General features: G+C 38.5%; 2 protein-coding genes and 1 non-coding gene across 3 annotated transcripts in view; 1 reads left to right on the top strand and 2 right to left on the bottom strand.

Annotated features, from left to right (window-relative positions):
* The window catches only part of EIF1B (eukaryotic translation initiation factor 1B), a 634827-nt gene that overhangs the window by 446352 nt on the left and 166713 nt on the right, over positions 1 to 21762 (bottom strand).
* Positions 1 to 21762, top strand: part of GORASP1 (golgi reassembly stacking protein 1) — a 737102-nt gene that overhangs the window by 86788 nt on the left and 628552 nt on the right. The window lies entirely within an intron of this gene.
* Positions 19663 to 19768, bottom strand: LOC125998543 (U6 spliceosomal RNA). Its single transcript, XR_007492084.1, has one exon. It is a non-coding gene; the product is annotated as a U6 spliceosomal RNA (small nuclear RNA).

Consider the following 21762-nt stretch of genomic DNA (forward strand, 5'->3'; position numbering starts at 1 on the left):
AACTCTGGGTATACCCAGAGTTTATTTCTAGTTTATATTCCAGGTTTACTTTTGGTAGTGTTCAAGGGACCATATATAGTACCAGAGTTAAAACCAGGGTTAACCTCATTCAAGGTAAGCAACTTAACCCTAGGTCAATATTTGAGGTGATAAGAATCAGTAATTTATGATATCCCTTATTTGACAGTAAAGAAAAATGAATGGTCATGAGAAACTCAAGAAGGTTTTGCATATTTATAAGAAAAAGTCTCTAAACATATTTTCATCCTTAGAGCAGTTGAGGTCAGGGGTCTTGAATGAATTGCCAGAGTTACTTTTTAATGTATGTATGAAATTGGCTTCTTCCTTTTTTATGCCTCTTCAGCTATTCATTTACCAGATTTTATAAAATATAAGGATGCCTTCTTGAATTATCTAGCAGTTGGCACCTCAACTGCTGCTACTAATGGCTCATATATATGGCTCCTCAAATTGCCCTTAGTAAAAGAAAACTATTACACCAAACAGCAGCCTGAGAGCTTAAACCTTCCACTCCTGAAGTGGAATATAGATGGGAGTTGTGTTTATTTTCTTTGGAACTCGGCCTTTTCCCTGAAACTTTTCAAGTTTCCTTAAACATAGACATAATCAAAACACACTTTTATGAAAGTAAGCATTACTTAGGATGGAGGAGACAGAGGGGCATGCACCCTCCTCAGGCTCTCTCCTCAGCATGAGACAGCCTCCCAAGATTGCTGAATGACCCTAGTTGTAGAATAAAAATATAAAATATAGTCCACAAGTTGGGTGAGGCCAACCCAGGCACTGTGTTTCTAACCCCTCAGGTGGACAGGTCTTATGAAGCAGGGTAGAGATGAAGAACAATACACAACAGTCAGAAAAGATATTTATTGGAGTTAGCTCGCTTTATTCCTCATGACCTTTCTCTGCCATGACTTTCTGTGTAGAACCCTCCCTACTCTGTGCTGTCTAGGGGCCATGTCTTCTCTTCCTCTCCAACCCAAAGCCTGCACTTTTTCTTTTCTATCCAGAACCCCACCCATTAGAACTAGAACCCCACCCTGTAATCCAGGTGGATTTTTACATACTAAAAAAAAAAGAGGTTAGGGAAACCTCAAGTTGGGGGAAAGGTTACCTCTAGTGATCCCCAGCACTGCAGGGCCCAGGCAACACTAATAGGGAACCTCAGACTTAGTAAACCAAGACTCACTGAGAAGGACCTGAGCACCACGTGGCAAAACACTTTGTACTCTGGGTGTAGGGATAACTGTTGTCCTAACTTTTGTGGGACTCTTCTCTTGGCCAACTCATTTGGTGTGGGTTTTCAGAAACTTTACATTTATAATATGCCAAGGTTTCTGGCCTGGTTGTGGAGGTTATTTCTTTTATATATATGCTGCCTTAATTTCTTTCAGTTTTTTATGAATTGTTCTTTAGATTTGTTGCAGATTTATAATCGTGGTATTGAGAGGAGAACACTACATCTTGTGTTCTGGATAATCATAAACTCCAGCTGAGGTAATGGAAAAGGCCTAGATCCTCCTGGAACCCCTGATGATGTTAGTCATCTCACCCAACCTTTAGGATAATAAGAAAACTTGTCAGTGACATTAGAGACCAAGTCTTTTTATTCTAAAAACTGGGTCAAGTTATCTGTGAGAATTCCTGTCTTTTGGTCTATATTCCTCTCAGCAGACAGAAGGGAAATTCAGAATCTCTCTAAGAATGACTCTAGGAGATGATTCATACACCCCCTTCTGTGAATATTCCATGAGCCATAGTTTAGTACCAGGCCTATACTGTGTTGAAATCTGGCTGCCCAAGTAATAGTTATTCTGGGTAGTCATAAGCCAAATAATATATGGGAATTCCACCAAAGACATGGATGCTGGATCTTCATTTTCTACCTGTTAAGGAGAATAACTATTAAAATAACTCTCCTCTGCTTGAAATTGCACTCAAGCAGATGAGAACTCAATCCTAAAACTCCATTATAAGATTTTTTTTCCTGTGACCACTTCTGATTAAAAAAAAAAATATCCGGGGCCAGTGAGGTGGCGCTAGAGGTAAGGTGTCTGCCTTGCAAGCACTAGCCAAGGAAGGACCACGGTTCGATCCCCCGGCATCCCATATGGTCCCCCCCAAGCCAGGAGCAATTTCTGAGCGCTTAGCCAGGAGTAACCCCTGAGCATCAAACGGGTGTGGCCCGAAAAACAAAACAAAACAAAAAATATCTAGGGGCTGGAAAGATAGCACAGTGGTAGGGCATTTGCCTTGCATGCAGCTGACCCAGGAGGGATCTGGTTTAATTCCTGGCATCCCATATGGTCCCCCAGCCTGCCGGGGGTGATTTTTGAGTGCAGAAGCCAGGTGTAGCCCCTGATCACAGGTGTGTGTGTCCCCAAAATCAACCAATAAATAAATAAATAAATAATTTTTTTAAAAATCTAGATAGTCAAAATGCTAAGAAACCACTTTTAAATATTTAAGATATAAGTAATATAACGCAGAAAGTTGATTGGACAAATGATTTAAAACAAAGAAACTAAACAGATGATGCTCAAGCAACCCAGAAATTAATCTTAGCAGGAAGCTACTTTCAGGCCATTTCCAAGCAGAAACTCAATTTTCCTTTGATTTTCAGGACCAATAACCCAAAGACAGTAATTAGTCCTGCTTCAACGACAACTTTGACTATTATTTCCATGACAGAAAGAACCCGACCTGGCCAGGAGTCCAATAATGTTTCATTTTTAATGGGAACCAGACTGTGTTCCTTGGTGGAAGTACGTATCAGTTGTGAATGAAGACCTGCAGATCAAGAGCCCAAGCTTCTTCAGTGAAAGAAAATCTCTGCCAGTAGCTGATTTAAAGTAATAATGAAAAAGTTCACTACATCAAGAGCTACCTTATCAGTTACAGGTTGAAATTATTTACTATATTCTGATGAACAACATTCTAACCATGCAGCGTATCTTTCCTTTCCCAGTTGGCAACACAGCAATTTTAAGAGGCCAGCCTGTTCTCCACGAGGGAGTAGCAATGAATCTAGAGAATTATAGAGATGAGAGCCAAACAGTATAATTTTTAATGTAAAAAAAAGGGCTACTCCCTTTGGGCCTGGGAGGGCTTTCCTCCCTTCCTGGGGCAGGATTTTCAGCCGGCACGGGCTGGCTCCTGGCAGACCTCCGTATGTGCCAGGGGCCTCTTGGCCCGGCCTAGGGTAGGGGGGCCTGGACTTGGGTCACCCGACCCCCCTCTCCCCCTTTCCTCCGGATCTCCAGGTGGGTTTCTGGGAGGACCTGATGGGGCACCCTGGGTTTTCCCCACCCCCAGGCCAGCTGCGGAGATTGGCCTAGGGTGGGTCTTGAGCTCTGGTCCTTTGGGCCTGGGAGGGCTTTCCTCCCTTCCTGGGGCAGGATTTTCAGCCGGCACGGGCTGGCTCCTGGCAGACCTCCGTATGTGCCAGGGGCCTCTTGGCCCGGCCTAGGGTAGGGGGGCCCGGACTTGGGTCACCCGACCCCCCTCTCCCCCTTTCCTCCGGATCTCCAGGTGGGTTTCTGGGAGGACCTGATGGGGCACCCTGGGTTTTCCCCACCCCCAGGCCAGCTGCGGAGATTGGCCTAGGGTTGCGCTTGAGCTCGTGAGATTGGCTTGGGGGGTGGTGTTTGATCTGTGGGGTGGCAGATAGTTTGTCAGTTATACTCATGCTGTCACTGGCAATTTCATACTAGTCTACATGATGCAAACCGCGCGGGGGCTAGCGCCCCCGCGCGAACGTATACTCCTCCCAACCATCACTACCCCCGATTTACCCTTCTTAAGTTCTATAATACACAGTTTTAATCTCAGACCAAAGACATACAGTGGATCTAACAATCCCAGAACTATTTAGAAGGACATAAATTAAACACATATATCTTTTGAATATTTCATGTATATTTTCTTTAATGGTGTAACTCTCTCTATATTCTTCTACCATGATGTTTCTATCCACTTTCATCTTGTCTTTTCTTTGTAAGCTGTTCAATAAGGATTGTTGGTGGAACTGTCCCTCAGTTTGATGCCTATGATTGAACTATGTCATGGAAATTGCTGGTCTTGTTCCTATGGCCTCCAGATGCACCAATAACGCTTCATGGCATTGATCTTTCTTTGCATAGACACATTAAAATAGGAAAACACTATACCTACAGATAAGTTCTTATCTAATAAATCTCAGTACAATGTACCTTACACCCTGAACATTGATAGAATGACCTGGCACAGGCCTCAGAGGAATGGGAATCCTCCATTCACGCCAGAACCAGGCAAGCTATCTACGAAACATCCAAGGTCTTTTATAGCAACAGCTGGAAGCAGTCCTCTACCAGGAAAGACACTACCAAGGGTCTGACATCGACCTCCTAAAAAGAGACTTCCGATTACACTGAGAAGACTTGACAACAACAATGACCTGCTCTACAGGACATGGTTCTCTCTAGTGCCCCTTAAGTGTGAGATGAAACGAGAGGATGCTCTGCACCATCCTGACTGCAATATGGGATATGCAGACTCCAGGACCTTTAATACAGAAGCATGATACCAACAACAGAGACTATGTGAGGAATGAAGGCGTATTGCCACTACAGACGATGACTTGAATTGGACAAACTAGTTTGCCTGGAGCCTAGAGTCAGTCCTGTGCCAGGAAACTTCAGGGGTAGGGTCTCCTTGTATTTAGACCGTAATTTTTCTTTCCATGTCTCTTATATTTTGGTGGGCCTATGCAAACAAATGCCACTCTAACACCATTTATTACTACTTTCCCTTGACTCCAATCCTTAAGAAAAACAACCCACTAAAACTTTTGAGGTTAACTTAAACTAGTAAGCATGTGCATGGAACAAGATAAATGTACTTTGCCCTCAATGTTTAAGGAGTTACATAAGTCTAATCTCTTTGGATTATATTGTGTGCTGCTAAGAAATAGTATGTAATACAACTGGGGATTTGAGGGACAAATTAATTGTATTGTACATGGGTTCAGTTTTGTTTTTCTTAATTTTCTTTGGTTGAAAGATCAAGGCTGGGATATCATCGATGGGACTACCGAGAATTCTGCTTATGGGTGATTGGGCTTCCACTGTAACTTTACCCTGTCCTCTCTCTTTGCATCTTTGTTGTCATAATTAATAAAAGCAAAAAAAAAAAAAAGGGCTACTCAGTCAGTAGCTATGTTGTGCAGAACATTTGATGGGTGTCAGTAAATCCCTGGATGATAGTACTAGTGCTGACAGAGAAAGCAAATTCCTTTATTTTCTAATCAGGGACCTGTTCAGAGAAGACAAATGTCTGCCAATTGTGGGATGAAAATAGTCTAATATGGTGAAAAAGTTGCATTCATGATAATTCTGGAAGAAAAATTCAGAACCGTGTGTGATTGTGTGTATCTCTGCATGCTCTGTGTATATATGTGTACATGTGTGTATATCTATTTCTTTCAAAGAGATTTTTAAAGGGCCAGAGCAGTGGCGCAAGTGGTGGGGCATTTGCCTTGTACGCGCTAACCTAGGACAAACTATGGTCCAATTCCCCGGCATCCCAGATGGTCCCCCCAAGCCAGGAGTGATTTCTGAGCGCATAGCCAGGTAACCCCTAAGCATCACCAGGTGTGGCCCAAAAACAAAAAAAGATTAAAAAAAAAAGTGCTCCAAGATATAGTTACCAAGCACCATGGTGGTCACCATTATAGACCATAACATCACTGGATTCAAGCAATGCTACATTACTGGGTCTTAACATTGAATTTTCTGGTCTAGTTGGCCAAGTATAACCAAGAGTGGCCTGAAGCCCTTGAGCGCTCTGTGGACAGTTCTTACCAAAAAATACTAATGAAAGCTTTTCAGAGTAAAGAAAAATGATGACTGAGGAAAACTGAGATTTTAAGAACAGAGGGAAAACATTAGAAATAAAAAATGGGGGCCAGCGAGGTGGCGCTAGAGGTAAGGTGTCTGCCTTGCAAGCGCTAGCCAAGGAAAGGACCACGGTTCGATCCCCCGGCGTCCCATATGGTCCCCCCAAGCCAGGGGCAATTTCTGAGCGTGTAGCCAGGAGTAACCCCTGAGCATCTAACGGGTGTGGCCCGAAAAACCAAAAAAAAAAAAAAAAAAAGAAATAAAAAATGGTTGAATAAATATAAGTGAACATTTTTCTTTGAAAGTATTTAAAAATAAAGTGTTTGAGATTAAATTTAAAACGCATCCACGCCGTATCTTTAGTGTATGAAAATATAATACATTTTACAACCATTGCATAAACAAAGGAGACTAACTGAACCTTATTACAAGGTTTTTGTATTTTATATACATTTTTGTAATATTATGTTTTATATAATTATATGTTATATGATTTATTCATATTTATTTATATAAACATGTATTTATGTGTGTATATTTATATTACATATGTGCAATATAACGTAATATAATATATATTGATATATTATAATATATTATTTGTATAATTTACTATATTAGTATGCTATTAATTGTATTAATAGAACCTCGTGAATATATTTATTAAGTATACTGATAAATATAAAATATAATATCATATATTATGATATAATAATATATAATATATAATTATATATACTATATATAATAATATAATAATATTATAATAATATATAAATCTGTGATTTATATATGAAGGTAGGTTGATCTCATTCCCAAAATGGCTTTAGGAAACTTTTTTAAATTTATTAGCTGAGTTCTTTGGTCATATTTTATTTTATTTTGTAAATAAATTTTTTAGTTGAATCCTCATGATACACACAATTACAAAGATGTTCATGTTTCAGTTTCAATGTCCAACATTCTCCAGTAATGCACATCTCCTCCCATGAATATCCCCCGTTTCTCTCCCATCCGCCTCCCTTGTTCTCCCTCCTGCCCATTTCTGTAGCAGATGTTTTTCTTCTCTCTTCTTTTGTCCTTGTTTTCTTTTAGACACTGTGGTTTGTAATATTGCTACTTAGGGGGTATCTTGTACATCACTTTATCTCCTTTCACCACCCAATTCTTTCCCAGATCATTGTCATAGTGGTTTCTTCTCTGCCCCGACTGCACTACCCTGCTAGCTGTAGCAAGATTCTTACTATGGACTTATCTTCCTGTCCCTTATCTCTATGTATCTTTAGATATTATTACTATACTATCGTTTTAGAAAGACTTTTGATAGTTATTTCATGAAGACTTAAATAATTGGAGCCTCATAAAAATATTTATGCAGATGGAGAGATAATTTTTTAAGAAGGAACTGCTTCCTGTGCCATCAAAATAGCTTTGCATTCCAACTGACTTCAGTAACCAGGTCAGTTCCACTGATAGCCACTGCTTCCAAAAATACTTTAGGGTGATGGAGTAGCTGTCACTGACAGCCTGTATACTGCAAGAATAATTCATCCTTAACATATGTGAGATTGAGAAGTCCTTGCCCCTTGATTAATGAGTTGATAACTTGGTGGCATTAAAACTTGTCCATTCCCAACCTAAATATTTAGTAGATGAGGAGAAAAAGTCAATAGCAAAGTATTTTCAGTTTAATATTTGCTTCCAGTCTTTCTTTTTTCTTGTTTAATATACACACATTTCTTCTCATTTGTTTATTGCCTGTTCTAACCTCTCAAATTAAAGGTGTTCAATTCTGCTTATATATATATATATATATATATATATATATATATATATATATATATATATATATATATATATATATTCATATAGGAGACCACCTAAGCTACTAGATAAGAAGCTGGATGTAACTCATTACCAAATACTGACAGATTCAGAACTGTCCCTACATGAACTTGGACTAGTTTTACTATTATGATTCCCATCTATGCGGTAAGATTTTATTGTAATAGAGATCATTTCACTATTGAATATAAATGGAGAGAGAGTTACAAATGCTATCTCAATTACCACTAAGGTGAATAATAAAAAGAATCAAAGCACCGCACCAGTTGGCTGTGTGTCTTTGTGTGTGTGTGTGTGTGTGTGAGAGAGAGAGAGAGAGAGAGAGAGAGAGAGATGGAATGCATCTCACACATAAGAAATGTGTGCTCGGGCCCGGAGAGATAGCACAGCGGCGTTTGCCTTGCAAGCAGCCGATCCAGGACCAAAGGTGGTTGGTTCCAATCCCGGTGTCCCATATGGTCTCCCGTGCCTGCCAGGAGCTATTTCTGAGCAGACAGCCAGGTCTGACCCCTGAGCACTGCCGGGTGTGACCCCCCCCCCCCAAAAAAAAAAGAAATGTGTGCTCGTGTGCTCTCCATGTTTCTCTATGCTCAGTTGTCCTCCTTAAAGACATTCTCTCTCTAATACACACACTGTGCAGAAGATTTCTACATTATGTTCTTTGTAAAAAAAATATGTAAATACATTTCTTAGAAAATAATGTTCAGTTTGTAAAGGAATTTTTAAAGTCATGAAGGATAATGAGGTAGTTCCTTAATTAAGGTTCTGGGATGCTGTGAGCTAGCTTCATTTATAGAACCAAACTGTTTGCTTCCATGAAGCAGGCTCACTGACTTAAGGTTTCCCAGGGAGATATCCTGAAAGAAATTTAACTCTCTCTCTCTCTCTCTCTCTCTCTCTCTCTCTCTCTCTCTCTCTCTCTCTCTCTCTCTCTCTCTCTCTCTCTGTATTTGAGCATTTTCTGATCTCTACAGACTGGGGGTTAGAGACAAGATTCTCCCTTCCATGTATGTATTCCCCCTCACACTAAGTCACCAACCCCTTCTGAGGTTAAGTCAGAGCTCCTTAAAGGGCATTGGATTTCCAATTTAAGTAATCACAATGTCGAAGAAATATAGGCATTCTTAAAGAAAAGCAGATCAAATGGAAGTGAGATTGAAAAACCATACAGAATAAGAATGTAAAATGTGTTCATTTATATTCTATGAGTGATATGAACTTTTAAACATAAAGCTTATGAGAGCTGTTACAAAAAAGATGTCATTACAAATGTTGAGCATGGGAAAGAGAAGTTGTGCTAAAGCAAGTCTAAGAACTATTTTGTGTTACGTAATTTTAAATTTCCAATCACATCTTAAGCCTCATTTTTAGCCCTAAGGTCTTTTTTCCCTTTCAAACGTACAGTAATATTCTCCACAAAGTGGCAAGAAATTTAAAAAGTTGTTTACTAAATCACTTGGAAATACAGAGTTAAAAAGTTGATGATAGTTCAGTTTTAGTCCTACAATGTTCCAATACCTATTCCTTCACCAAGTGTTGAGTTCCTACCATCAATTTTCCCAACTACCCTCCTGTCCCCCCTTCTCACCCCCAGCCTGTTTCTATGGCAGACACTTATTTTATCTTTCCCCCATTTTTTTTCATGTATGCACTATGGTTTGCAATGCTGTCACTAAAGGGATACCATACACATTACTTTACTTCCTTTCAGTTCCCAGTTCTTGTTCAGAGTGATCATTTCCAATTATTATTGCCATAGTGGTCCCTTCTCTGTCCAAACTGGGGATCCTCATCATTTCTATTGCTTTGAGTATCATTGCTATCCTATTTTTATATCCTGTAAATGAATGCAATCATTCCATGTCATGACAGGCAATTTTTAATAAAACACTTTAAGATTTGTTGTTGTTGTTGTTGTTATTTTGGGGCCACACGTGGTGACGCTCAAGGGTTACACCTGGCTATGCAATCAGAAATCGCTCTTGGCTTGGGGATATATGGAACACCAGGGGATCAAACCTCAGTTCGTCTTAGGTCAGTGCATGCAAGGCAGATGCCCTACCAATTGTGCCACTGCTCCAGACCCAAACACTTTAAGATAATTACAGCATTTTCTGGGAAACCTATTTTACTCTCTTTCATCTGCATTTGAATTTTCCTTACAGGGTCTTCCAGCACCAGTGCTAAGGTTTATGGTTCAAGTTGAGCATCTCCTACAACATTGCTTCTGATCAAGGAACCTACTTGATGGAATCACTAGTACTAAGATATCCAGAAGGAGTTTATAGGCTGAAAAAATATTAGTATAAAGGTTTAAAGATAGACCCTTTGAGGTGAGTGCCATAACTTCTAGGCCATGATTTATGCAATCAATGGATCTTTTGATACTGTGTTCCCAATGACTAAAAATATAAACTTGAGAATCAATGGATAGAGGTACCTTGATTTTTCTAACTATCATTCATTATGAGTTATATGTTTCCTATTCCCACAGCCTTAGACTTTTCTAGTAAAATATCCTGGGAAGAGGTAGAATGCTTCTTCTTCCTCTCAAAGGGAGGGCATAGTAATAGTCCCATCAGACGGCAAAGACAAGTTATCATAAGGAACAAAGGTAACTATTACAACTACTCTACATTGGGAGATGGCAGGAATCTAGGACATTCACTGAGGATAGTAACCAAAGAGGAGGTGCTTCCCTTAAAGAATCTTCCCTATTAAATTGGTGTTAGTACTATTTAACAAAAACGCATCTATTTACAATAGCCAGACTCTGGAAACAACCAAGATGCCCTTCAACAGATGAATGGCTAAAGAAATTGTGGTACATATACACAATGGAATATTATGCAGCCGTCAGGAGAGATGAAGTAATAAAAATTTTCTAGACATAGTGGGGCCCGACTGTGAGAAACTGTGAGTGCTTCCTGTGAGTGCTGTCCTGTCTCCTAAACCTCTCGGGAGTGGGCCAAACAGGGCCCAGAAAACTCGCTCTCCCAGAGGCTCATTCAAGGGGCCAGAGTGCCAAGGAACTGCTTCCTAAAGTGAAAACCAGCTATAAGCAGTAATTCACAGAAGGCAGGTCCCCTGTTTGTGACATTAGGCTGAGAAAATCTATGCCAGACCAGTGGGGCCCAACTGTGAGAAACTGTGAGTGCGATATGGAGATTCCTCCAAAAACTGGAAATCGAGCTCCCATACGAGCCAGCTATACCACTCCTAGGAATATACTCTAGGAACACAAAAATACAATACAAAAACCCCTTCCTTACACCTATATTCATTGCAGCACTATTTGCCATAGCAAGACTCTGGAAACAGCCAAGATACCCTTCAACAGATGAATGGCTAAAGAAACTGTGGTACATATACACAATGGAATATTATGCAGCCGTCAGGAGAGATGAAGTCATAAAATTTTCCTCTACATGAATTTACATGGAATCTATTATGCTGAGTGAAGTAAGTCAGAGAGAGAGAAAAACGCAGAATGGTCTCACTCATCTATGGGTTTTAAGAAAAATGAAAGTCATTCTTGCAATAATAATTTTCAGACACAAAAGAGAGAAGGGCTGGAAGTTACAGCTCACCTCATGAAGCTCACCACAAACAGGGATGAGTTTAGTTAGAGAAATAACTACGCTTTGAAGCTTTGAACTATCCTAATAATGAGAATGTATGAGGGAAATAGAAAGCCTGTGTAGAGTACAGGCAAAGGTTGGGTGGGGAGGAGGGAGATTTTGGACATTGGTGATGGGAATGTTGCACTGATGGATGGTGTTCTTTACATGACTGAAACCCAAACACAATTATGTATGTAATCAAGGTGTTTAAATAAAAAAATGAAAAAATAACTTTTTAGACATATCTATGTATATTTATTGTTGTTAATACTAATAATTTTCTTACTTAACTCACACATATACATTAATTTTCTTGGGAGAACACTGTTAGGAGACCATGAAATAAATATTTTCTTTGTGATATGCTCATGTATTTCCTGTCAACAAAATAATAGAAGGGTACAGATTTAAGTAAACAAAACTCCTTTGGCCTTTAAAAAATGACCCAATAATTTGTTTATCTTGAGAATGACTGATTTATTTTTTTCTGCTTGTAATGTTTTTATTTTAATAATTTTAATTGTGACCAAAGTGAATTACGAATCTTTTACAGTAATATTTAAGGTGACAATAAATCAGGGGCATTCCCACCACCAGTGTTGTCTGCCCTCCACCCCTGTTCCCATCATGCCTCCCATATCTCCCTCCTTTGACCCCCGGACTGCTAGAGTAACTGCTTCCCTCTGAGTATAGCTTGTTGTAGATTGGTATCGATTCTGTTGTCATTGACTTCGGGTTTGGTGTTTAAGTCTAATCATTTTTTATTTCCACTCAATGTTCATATGACTGTTTGGTCCTGATACTATCCATTTCCCCCTCAATTTTGAAGCAGAACAAGATGATTCAAGTTATGTGGTTCTGTTGGGGAAGGAAAGAAAAAAAAAAGAGAAAAACCTGGGAGGAGTCCATCTAGATGCAGGGGTCTTCAAACTATGGCCCGCGGGCCACATATTGTATTTATTTCCATTTTGTTTCTTCACTTCTAAATAAGATATATGCAGTATGCATAGAAATTTGTTCATAATTTTTGTTTTTACTATAATCTGGCCCTCCAACAGTCTGAAGGACAGTAAACTGGCCCCCTGTTTAAAAAGTTTGAGGACCCCTGAAGAGGTTATAAATATCAATTTAAAAGAAGAAGGGTAATAAAGAAGAAAAACAAAACAATAAAATAATTTTCAGACACAAAAGAGAAAAGAGCTGGAAGTTCCAGCTCACCTCAGGAAGCTCACCACAAATAGTGATGAGTTTAATTAGAGAAATAACTACATTTTGAACTGTCCTAATAATGAGAATGTATGAGGGAAATGGAGAGCCTGTTTAGAGTACAGGCGGGGGTCAGGTGGGGAGGAGGGAGACTTGGGACATTGGTGATGGGAATGTTGCACTGGTGATGGGTTGTGTTCTTTACATGACTGAAACCCAAGCACAATCATGTATGTAATCAAGGTGTTTAAATAAAAAAAAATCTTAGAATATGAAAAAAACAAACAAAAACAAAAAAAAAACAAAAACCAACAATTACAAAAAAAAGCACACCAGCAACAAAAAACAACAACCAAATAATAACCACAAAGCGGAGAATTGGGAAAAAAAAAAGAAAGGAAGAGAGGGGAATAAAAGGGAAGAAGGGCTGGTGTGGCAAGGTTTTGTTCTTCGTTGTTTTTTTTATTTGTTTTTGTTTGTTTGTTTGTTTGTTCGTTTTTGGGTCATACCCAGCAGCACTCAGGGGTTACTCTTGGCTCTACGCTCAGAAATCACTTCTAGCAGGCTCCAGGGACCATATGGGATGCCGGGATTCAAACCACCATCCATCCTTCAGCATCTAAAGCGAACACCCTACCACTGCACTATCTCTCTGGCCCCTGTGCTTCATTTTTTTTGTTGTTGCATAGGCACAGCAAATACTGGAGAAATTAGAAAGGGATTTCCTTTGGTCTAAGACATACAGGGTTTCTCCTCCCATGAAGCATACTGTCAGGGGGACAACTACAGGCTCCGTACATGCTCATTTTCACACCCTAAGGTCTTTTTATGGTGCCAGGAAACCTTCCACTCAGTTGTGGATGATAACATCAGGCTTCTGTAGCTAGAGATCTTGGTATTTGCACATGTCCTAGGACGAAGTCTAGGATAAAGTCTTTCTTAATGGTTCTAGAAGTTCTGTTCCACCGCTGTTGTAATCAGTCAGTCTTCTATAATTAGTGGTCTTGGTTTTTGCACAGATCCTAGGATGAAGCCTAGGATAAAGTCAGAGAATGACTGATTTAAAAATCAACACACTTCACTTTCATAGGCATGTCTTGGGATAAGTGGATGACTTATTCTAGCTAGTGACTTAGACTATATTCACCCACAAGTATTTACTAATTGCAGCCCCCATGTAGACTGAGAGACAGGAAATAAATTATGTAATTAATCTAAGCAAAAATAAAGTTAAACATAGTGTTAAAACATGAAAAAAATTTTCCTAGACATGTATGTACATGGAATCTATTATACTGAGTAAAATAAGTCACAGAGAGAGAGAGAGAGAGAGACGCAGAATAGTCTCACTTATCTATGGGTTTTAAGAAAAATTAAAGACATTATTGTAATAAGGCCCAGAAACAATAGCATTAAGGGCCAGAATGGTCAGCTCACAATTTGAAGCTCACCACAAAGAAATATATATTACACATATATACTTAGAGAAAATTATATTTATTTGTGTAATTGAAAAGTTAATTTGAAAAGTCACCCCCTCAAAAAAAGTGTCAAAGCTTAGAGAAGTATGTTTAAGCTTCAGATTTGCCAGGGCTTTCTGAGAAGTACTTACTAGTACCTAGGTTAAAGAAAAGCCTGGGAAGTCCACAATCAATGAATCTATAAAATATTATATTCTAAAAGGAACATATTTATATTTCATAAGATGGATGGAGCATAAAGTATTCCAGAGACTTCAAATGCAGAGACATCATCTTATCATTCAGGAGACACTTGCCTATAGTCTAATGGTAAGCATCCTGTACACTAACTCTTAACAAAAATAGAACTTGCTTAAATACTTCCTTTTCAAAAAAGGGGTAACTGGGCCATCACTCTCCTTGTATGAACCCCAAGTTTATATTTTGGTATTCCTAAAATCTGAGTATGTATAACATGACCTCTAACTCTTTTCTTAGTTCTCCAAGTGGGAAAATTATGGATAAAAGAAAATTACTGGGGTTATGAGTAGTAATAATTCATTCAATTGAGAGCACTCATATTTCTGATAGAACAATATAAATATGGAAAACAACAATATAAGAACTAAGATGATATGATTCCTAATATAGCAGAAGTTATAATACATAGAAAAGGTGGAACAAAGATTCCTACTCTAGAAAAAAATTTAGTTATTTTTGGGCCAGGTCATGGGGTGCCAGAAATGATTTCATCTAGGCTCTGAGTAAAAAAGCAAACTCAAACCTCCATCTAACACCATGCACAAAGGTCAAATCCAAATGATTATCAGGCATAAAATCATAAGGTATATAAATCAACATGTAGGTAAAACATTCTATGACATTGAGACTAAAGGCATCTTCAAGGAGGAAACAGCACTCTCCAAACAAGTGGAAGCAGAGATAAACAGATGGGGGTATTTTAAGCTGAGAAGCTTCTGCACCTCAAAGGAAATAGTGTCTAGGATACAAAGGCCACCCACATAATGGGAGAAACTATTCATCTGCTATCCATCAGATAAGGGGCTAGTATCTAAGATACAGAAGGTATTGACAGAACTTAACAAGAAAAATCATCTAACCCCGTCAAAAAATGGGGAGAAGAAATGAGCAGACATTTCCTCAAAGAAGAAATACAAATAGTCAAATAGCACATGAAAAATGCTCCACATCACTAATCATCAGAGAGATAGATGCAAATCAAAACGAGTTACCTACCATCTCACACCAAAAGAATGGCACACATCACAAAGAACAAGAACAAACAGTGCTAGTGAGGATGTGGGGAGAAAAAAACTCTCATTCACTACTGGTGGGAATGCTGTCTTGTTTAGCCTTTATGGAAAACAATATGGAGATTCCTAAGAAAACTGGAATTTGAGCTCCCATATGATCCAGCTATACCACTCCTAGGGACACAAAAATATACACACCCTAGGAACACAAAAATACAATTAAAAAATGTCAACATCTTAATGGAATGGGGCTTCTGGAAGCACAAAGAAAGACACTGTCCTAGGTGCCATCCTAGCTTCAGTGCAAAGACCAAGATCACCAACCACAGAAGATGAATTAAAATGACACTGATGGAACAGAACTTCTAGAACCACAAAGACTGACTTCATCATAACTCCCACTGCAGGATCTGTGCAGATACTGAGATCCCTAGACACAGAGGCCTGATAGTATCACCCAGGACAGAGCAGAGGTCTTACAAACACCACAAAAGCACCACCGGGAGAGTAAATGATCCTGAACAGAGTCTATAGTTGATCCCATGGCAATACACTCCAAGGGCGGAGAAACCCCATATCTCTTAGGCCAAGTGAATTCCTTTTCGAATGACCCCAATATTTACTGTGCCTGGGCAGGAGGGAAAAAAACAAAAAGCACAAAACATTATTTATTTTTTTATATATAGATTATTTTATTTTCATTTATTATTATTTTTATTTACCTATCTATTTTTTGGTCAATTTCTCTGTTTGGGTGTGATAATTGAAGTTGTCCCCAGTTATACTTATTCTTTCTCTTCCTTTCTGTTCTTTGTATGCTATGCCATGTTTCCTATATCAAGACCATGGCATTTTTTTGTTTGTTTGTTTGCTTGTTTTGTTTTGTTTTGTGTTTGTTTTTGTGGGTTTTTTTTGTTTTGTTTTGTTTTGTTTTGGTGCTTGTGTTTATTGTTGGAGTCCTCACGGGATATTTGACACTTCTTTTTGTACTGGTGGAATGTTTCACCTTTTTTCTCTCCTTCATTTCTCAAACCGATTTTGAGAGCCTCTGGAAGAATTCCGCTTATTTTCGGCGTATTAGACTTTTACCCCAGTTTATTACTTTTCTCTCCTTCAAACAAAACCACGTAACTTGAACTAGCTAGTCCTGCCCCTCCAATTAGAGGGGGAAACAAGGGAGACACCAGGACCAAACAGGCGCAAGACTACTATGCAGTAGGCTAGATACAGAGGAGACCACATATCCTAGCTACCCTAGGGGTGAGGGAAGAGGATTTGGGTGGTAGGACAAAAACGGAGGTGTAGGGAGGACAATTTGGTGATGGGAATCCCCCCTGATTTTATGTAAATATGTACCTAAAATATCATTGTCAACAATATGTAAGCCACTATGATCAAAATAAAAAAAATATTAAAAAAAATGTCAACATCATACCTATATTCATTGCAGCACTATTTACAATAGCCAGACTCTGGAAACAACCAAGATGTCCAACGACAGTTGAGTGGCTAAAGAAATTGTGGTACATATACACAATGGAATACTATGCAGTTGTCAGAAGAGATGAGGTCATGACATTTTCCTATACATGGATGTACATGGAATCTATTACGCTGAGTGAAATAAGTCAGAAGGAGAGAGATAGACAAAGAATAGTCTCTCCCATCTATAGGTTTTTTTTTTTAAAGAAAAAAAAAAAACATTATTGGTAATAATAGACAGAGATACTAGAGATGAGGACTGGATGGTCCAGCCCATGATATGAAGCTTGCCACAAAGAGTGGTGAATTCAGTTGGAGAAAACTGACAACTACCATGACAATGGTAGAGCACTGGTAGTGAGTAAGAGAAATAAAATGCCTGTCTTGAATGCAGGAGAGGGTGGGAGAGGAGAGAGATGGAGGGCATTGGTGGTGGGATTGTTGCAATGGTGAAGGGGGGGGTGCTCTTTTTTTTATTTATGTAGCTTAAATCTAACTGCAAACATGATTGTAATTATGGCTCTTAAATAAAGATATGAGGAAAAAAAACAATATCACTCCAGGCACTTCTCAAGGAAACATTTATGGTGACCAAGAGTGTAAAGTGTCTTCCCCTGTACTGTCTCTCCAGTCCTAAGTTAACAAATTTAATATAAACCAAATATGCTACTTTTAATTTTTACAATATCATATTTTCAATGATATCACAGTGTTATATCATTTGTTATGTAATAAAAGTAGGTTGATAAAAATATCTGAGTTATTGCAAAGTGTTTGTTACCGTAAAAGGAAGCTATTATCATCTTTAAAATCTTTCCCATGTCCTTAATTATAGCTCAACATTTTTCTATCCTGCCATGCTGCCAAATTTATATACCACATATGTATAATTCTATAGATGCTAACAAGAAAATATGTCTAAGAGAGTTAAGTTATTAAAACATGTTGAAGAATGGTATGTATATTAAACCCCCCATCTGTTAAAGTACATTTATATAAGCATAGAATATTCTGAAGTCATGCATTCAAAGTTTTAGATTCATTGATGCTCCTGGGTGGATTTCTTTGTTTTTGTTTGTTTTGTTTTTGGGGGTCACACCTGGCAGCGCTCAGGGGTTATTCCTGTCTCTGAGCGTAGAAATCACTCCTGGCTGGCTCAGGGGACCATATGGGATGTTGGGAATTAAACTGGAGTCCATCCTGGGTTGACTGCATGTAATGCAAATGCCCTACTGCTGTGATATTGCTTTGGCCCCTAGTCGATTTCCTTTCTTTCTTTCTTTTATTCTTTTACTTTCTTTCTTTCTTTCTTTCTTTCTTTCTTTCTTTCTTTCTTTCTTCTTTTCTTTCTTTCTTTCTTTCTTTCTTTCTTTCCTTTCTTTCTTTCTTTCTTTCTTTCTTTCGTCTTTTCTTTCTTTCTTTCTTCTTTTCTTTCTTTCTTTCTTTATTTCTTTCTTTCGTTTCTTTGTTTATTTCTTTGTTTCTTTCTTTCTTTCTTTCTTTCTTTCTTTCTTTCTTTCTTTCTTTCTTTCTTTCTTTTATAATATTTTATTTAAACACCTTGATTACAAACATGATTATGGTTGGGTTTCTGTCATGTAAAGGACACCCCTCATCACCAGTGCAGCATTCCCATCACCAATGTCTCAATTCTTCCTCCTCCCCACCCCACCCCTGCCTGTACTCTACACAGGCTTTCTATTTCCCTCATACATTCTCATTGTTATGATAGTTCTCAATGTAGCTATTTTTCTAACTAAGCTCATCACTCTTTGTGGTGAGCTTCATGAGGTGAGCTGAAACTTCCAGCCCTCCTCTCTTTTGTCTTTGAAAATTATTGCAAAAATGTCTTTCATTTTTCTTAAAATTGGGTGGATTTCTAATATCTAAGGTACGTAAAAGGAAATGTCGCTTTATGTTCTTATGCAGATACATACTTTTATTATTATAAAAAGTATACTGTAATACTTTTATTGAAAATTATATAAGAATTACTGATCATAAATAGTTGTGGTAGAAAAAACATTATCAGAACAGAGTTATTGGGGTGGAGAGATAGCATGGAAGTAGGGCATTTGCTTTGCATGCAGAAGGACGGTGGTGCAAATCCCAGCATCCCATATGGTCCTCCGAGCCTGGCCAGGAGAGATTCTGAGCATAGAGTCAGTAGTAACCCCTGAGCACTGCCAAGAGTGACCCATAAACCAATAAATAAATAAATTAAATAAATAAATAAAATAAATAAAAAGAAACAGTTATTGCATTGATTGTAATAAAAATTATGTGGAGAATAAGGTAAAACTAGCACAGGACTATTTCTCTTCATTTTCTCCCTATGAGAATGCCAGAGTGATAGTATACAGTATGATATCTCAGGTATCCAGTATCGTTCCCTAAGCCCACAGCAGAGAGCACTGGGTGCAGAGTCAGGAGTAAGCCCTGAGCAGTGCTGGTTGTGGCTCAAAAACAAAAAGGCAATTACTTTTGAAGCCCACTGGCAGAAATATCAAGCTGGAACTGGACAACCTAAATTATCCAGAGATATGTACATAATATGTACTATATATGTATATATATTCAGCTACCCAAGCTCCTCGAGTCAATATAAGTCTCCCAAAAACCATAATGTCAAGTTATTTTTGTGTTGGGAAAGCCTTTGGATTACCATTTAAATTTCCCCAATAGTGATAGGACTGCTCAGGTATGCCAGGTCATCTTGGTTCAACCTTGAGAGGTTATAGGAGTCCAAGAAGTTATCCATTATTTCCAAGTTATCTTGTTTTATAGCATAAAGATTCTCCAAATAATCTCTGATTACCCTCTGAATTTCTGTAACTTTTTTAGTGATCTCCTTTTCTTTTTCTTTTTTTTTTTTTTAAATATGGAACGCTTCACGAATTTGCGTGTCATCCTTGCGCAGGGGCCATGCTAATCTTCTCTGTATTGTTCCAATTTTAGAATATGTGCTGCGAAGTGAGCACGTGATCTCCTTTTCATTTTTGATTTGGTTTAAGTTTCTCTCGCTTTGTGGGTCTTGCTAATTAATGGTTTATTCAATCTTTTTTATTTTATTTTATTTTATTTTTTGGTTTTGGGGCCACACCAGGTGATGCTCAGGGGTTACTCCTGGCTATGCACTCAGAAATCGCTCCTGGGTTGGGGGCCATATGGGAGGCAGGGGTTAACGCCTGTAAGGCAAACGCCCTCTCACTTGTGCCACCGTTCCAGCCCCAATGTTTTTATTTATTTAATTTATTTATTATATTTTCAAAAAAACCAACTCTTGATTTAATTGATTTTTTTGAATTGTCATTTGGGTTTCCAGCTCATTAATTTCTACTCTTAAGTTTTTTGGTTTTTGTTTTTGGGCCACACTCAGCAGCGCTCAGAGGTTACTCCTGACTCTGCGCTCAGAAATTGCTCCTGGCAGGCTCAGGGCAGGTGCTGGAGATTGAACCCGGGTCTGTCCCAGGTTGGCCAATGCCTTACCACTGTGCTATCACTCCAGCCCCTGCTCTCAGTCTTTTTCTTTTATCTGCTCTAAGTTTTATTATTTCCTTCTGCCTTTTTTTTTTCTTTTTAGTTCATTTTGTTGGTACTTTTCCAATTTGTGTATGTGTGTGTGTGTGTGTGTGGGGGGGGGGGGTTTTGGGTCACACCCAGCAGTGCTCAGGGGATACTCCTGGCTCCATGCTCAGAATTTGCTCCTGGCGGGCACAGGGGACCATATGGGATGCCTGGATTTGAACTGATTACCTTCTTCATGAAAGGCAAATGCCTTACCTCCATGCTATCTCTCCAGCCCCAACTTTTCTAATTTTTTAAGCTGTACCATTAGTTATTTGTGTAGACCCTTTCTTCTTTCCTGATGAATGCTTACAAACTATATGTTTTCCTCTTAAGACAGACTTTGTTGTGCCCCACAAATTCTTATAAGTCGTTTCAAGGAATCTTTTGATTTCTCCTTCTATTTCGTCTATGACCCACTGGATGTTCAGTAGGGAGCTGTTTCATTTCCAAGTGTTTAAAGTATATTTTTCTGTGTTTGTGTTGTAATTCATGCCTATTTTCATGGTATCATGCTCAGAGAAGATAGTTGTTATAAATATAGAGGTATGATTTAAAGCTCAGCATGTGGTCTATTGTGGAAAATGTCTCATGTGCATTGGAGAAGAATTTGTATCCACATTCTTGATATGTGAAGAGCCCTACATATATCTACTAAGCCACTCAGATGTATTTCTTGCAAGAGCAAATATAGACATTTCTTAAAAACCAAGGGATGTTTACACCAGAAAGAAATCACACTCATAAACATATATGCACCCAAATGAGGGGGCCAGCAAAATACTAAAACAGAAGACTTCAACACTGCTCTGCCATCTATTGATAGATTAGCCCCTCATTGGGTGCATATATGTTTATGAGTGTGATTTCTTTCTGGTGTAAACATCCCTTGGTTTTTAAGAAATGTCTATATTTGTCTCTTATAACCATTTTAAGCCTAAAGTCTGTGTCATATTAATATGGTCACCCCAGCTTTTTAAAGGGAGTTTGATTGAAGGATTGTCCTCCAACCTTTGAATTTGAGTCTGTTATCTCTGACTATTCAGATGTATTTCTTGCAAGAGCAAAACTTTGGATCCAATTTCTGATCTATTTTGCCATTCTGTGCCTCTTATTTAGAGTATTTAGTCCATTGATGTTGAGAGAGATGATTGTCATGGGGAATTTTTTGTCATCGTTTTGTAGAAGTTTGTTGTGCTTGTAGGATCTATCTTGCCTAAAAGTAGACCCTTCAGTTATTTTTTTATGGCAGCAGAATGTTGGATTCAGCTTTTCAATCCATTTAGTCACTCTATGTCTCTTTTTTAAAATAATATCTTTATTTAAGAACCATGATTACAAACATGTTTGTAGTTGGGTTTCAGTATTAAGAAAGAACACCTCCTTTCACCAGTGCAAACTTCCGACC

The sequence above is a fragment of the Suncus etruscus genome, chromosome 20 (genome assembly GCF_024139225.1).
Source record: "Suncus etruscus isolate mSunEtr1 chromosome 20, mSunEtr1.pri.cur, whole genome shotgun sequence".
Lineage (NCBI taxonomy): Eukaryota > Metazoa > Chordata > Mammalia > Eulipotyphla > Soricidae > Suncus > Suncus etruscus.